Raw genomic sequence first — 3,343 nt, 5'->3', positions numbered from 1 at the left:
GCTTAGTTAGTACATGATTTTAGTAGTAGTAGATGTTAATTTAGGGTTCATAGATAATGATTTTTAGTACTAGTGGATATTAATTAGTAGTAGTGATGGTAAACTAGTTGTATAATTAGCGACAGTAGATGTTAATTAGTAGTAGATGTAGTAGTAGATGTTAATTAGTAGTAGTAGATGTACTAGTTTCTTTCTATTTATAGTAAGTTTACATTTAGCAAGAACGAGTTGAATTAATAGAACTAGTTTAGTTTTAGTTGAACTAGTTAGTTTTAGTTGAACTAGTTTAGTAAGTAAATTAATAACTAGTTGAACTACTTTATTTTTAGAAAGAACTAGTTTTTTTCTATTTATAGTAAGTTTATATTTAGTAAGAACTAGTTGAATTAATAGAACTAGTTGAACATGTCATATTTGTTGTTATTTTTTAGTTTAAGCAATTATTTCATGTTTTGGTTACACCTCCGAGTGGCCTATGTTTTGCCGGAGTGTTGATTAATTTCCGTTCCGGCAAATTTCAGGCGCTCGATATGTCCTTTTTTAGCAAAGGTCATGCCGGATTTTTCTGTGAATTCTGGCATGACTTGTGCTAGAATATGTACAAGTTTAATCTTTGAATTATGAACGTAGGAAATGTCGTACTCGGACGACGACAGTCTCCCGGGGGAGTGCAGCTGGTGCCACGACGATCGAGGTATGTGCGACAGGTTCGTTGGGCTGGATGAAGATCGGCGCTTCAGCATTAAGCTCGAGGAGACCTTCGATGTTGAAATGTTACGCAACAACGACAAGTGTTTTTTTCGTAATTAAGCATGACTTCAACTATTTCAATGTCTAATTTTCATCTTTTACAATTCGACTAGCTTATCCCATGCCACGCAAGACGCTATGTCTTGGAGAGGATGGGTTTTGAAGACCATGAAAATTTTGAAACAAAGAAAATACACCTAAGGACCCATCATGATATGGATTTTGAAGTAAATCTGTGCAATGCTGAGAGCGTAACCCATTTTGGTTGCCAAAATTGGGAAGCACTTTACAAAATGTATGGTTTTTATGAGGGTATGATTGTCACCATGGATCTTGGTGATCCTGACATCGAGCAAGATAATATGGACATTTGGGTCCTTGTTGATACGCTTCTGATTGTACTGCTATGTGAGTTTCTCAAACATAGTTATTAACTAATTTATATTGTTTATTTCAAAATAGTTGACAACTTATTTCCATTGACACCTTATTTTGATTCTTCAAAGTCTGTGCGGAAGATGGTAGACAAAACCCACTACACCAATGGCTCCGAATTAACTTATACGGAGAAAAATCATCTGATCGCATTTTGTACTCTTCTTGAGGATTACAATAACTATTATCGAACTCCTCGAAATTATGGTGAATACGTGCCACTAGTGCACGTGTTGAACCATGGTAACTTCTCTAGAGATACCCTGGTAAGATTTTTTACTATTACGACATCCGTGCATCTTTTGCATACTTCTAAAACTAGTACATCATTGCTAACTACGAAGTTATTACTATGTTTTTCAACAGAAACTCCCGATGGATTGTGTGCCTCATCTGATGTATCTGAATGGTCGCCTTACAGTTCTGAACATACTGCCAGGTAAATCTAGGGAGCTCACCTGTGCATATCGGATTTCTAAACCGGGGAACACATGTTCATCAAAGAATGGAAGAAATGTATGGACATTCGCGAGGAGGTTCTTGGAAGTAACATTCATTCAGCAAAAGGCAAGGAGATAGGCTAATCTCCATTGTCCATAATGGAGAGTCAGGGGCTATCTTGTTTTTTGCTATTTTACCTTAGAAAATGTAGTAGGTGTTAATCGAGTGTAGTAGGTCCTATGAGGTACAATATGTTTATTATGTGGTAATGTGTTAGAGTTGATAATGAGGAGTACTTGTGATTACGACTAGTGACCAATTTGCTAAGTTGATCTTGAGGAGGTATTATATGACAATGATGTATTATGATGATAAGTTGTTAATGATATGATGATGACAATGATATTATTATGTCATTGGGTGAAAGAACCACGAATTAGTTTCAAGTGGATGGACATCCACTTGAAACTAGTCCATGGTTCTTTCACCCCGTGATGTAATAACTCATTATGATGTAAAAACAATCTCTAAATTCCTGTTGTATGAAAACTTGTGTAAAGGTGTATGAATACAACATGAAATAAAAAAGAAATAAAATACTAAATAATAGTAGTAGCGCGGTCAAGGAGAAGCGCTACTACTAATTACCAATAGCGCTCTTCTGGAGAAGCGCTACTACTAAGTCAATTTAGCAGTAGCGTGGGTCTAGGCATGCTATTGCTAAGCTTTAGCTGTAGCGCCTTATCAGTAGCGCTCCTGCCCGCACTACTGATAGGCCTAAAACTCGCGCTGCTGCTAGGCTTTTCCCTAGTAGTGGGAGGTTATCGGAACCCCCCGGGAGGTATATGGGCCTTATTGGGCCTTAGTGGAAAGGAGGGAGAAGAAGCAAAGGAGGGGGCGCCCCCCCCCCCAAGCCCAATCCGAATTGGCAGGGGGCGGACCCCCCCTTTCCTTCTTCCCTATGCCTTCTTCCTTCCCTATCCCTCTACTAATAGGAAAGGGGGGAGTCCTACTCCCAGTTGGGGTTGGACTCCCCCCTAGGGCGTGCCACCCCCCTTGGTCGGCCGCCTCCTCCACTCCTTTATATACGGCGGAGGGGGGCACCCCATAGACACAACAATTGATCTCTTGATCTCTTAGCCATGTGCGGTGCCCCCCTCCACCATAGTCCACCTCGATAATATTGTAGTGGTGCTTAGGCGAAGCCCTACGACGGTAGAACATCAAGATCGTCACCACGCCTCGTGCTTACGGAACTCTTCCCCGACATTCTGCTGGATCGGAATACGGGGATCGTCATCGAGCTGAACGTGTGCTAGAACTCGGAGGTGCCGTAGTTTCGGTGCTTGATCGGTCGGGCCGTGAAGACGTACGACTACATCAACCGCGTTGTTCTAATGCTTCCGCTTTTGGTATACGAGGGTACGTGGACAACCCTCTGCCCTCACGTTGCTATGCATCACCATGATCTTGCATGTGCATAGGAAAATTTTGAAATTACTACGTTCCCCAACATGGCGTACCGCAAAACGGGACTCCACGGGATACTGTTCATCTCCACCGTCGACCTCCTCCAGCCTCCACGGGCTACCGTCGACCTCCTCCAGCCTCCACGGGCTCCTGTTCATCCAGCCTCCACCGCGCGCTACTCCACCGGCTACTGTTCAACCACCCCTCCACCGTCTACTGTTCATCCAGCCCTCCACACCACGGGGTC

This window comes from Triticum aestivum, chromosome 2B (assembly GCF_018294505.1).
Source record: "Triticum aestivum cultivar Chinese Spring chromosome 2B, IWGSC CS RefSeq v2.1, whole genome shotgun sequence".
Classification (NCBI taxonomy): Eukaryota; Viridiplantae; Streptophyta; class Magnoliopsida; order Poales; family Poaceae; genus Triticum; species Triticum aestivum.
This window is presented reverse-complemented; position numbering follows the sequence as displayed.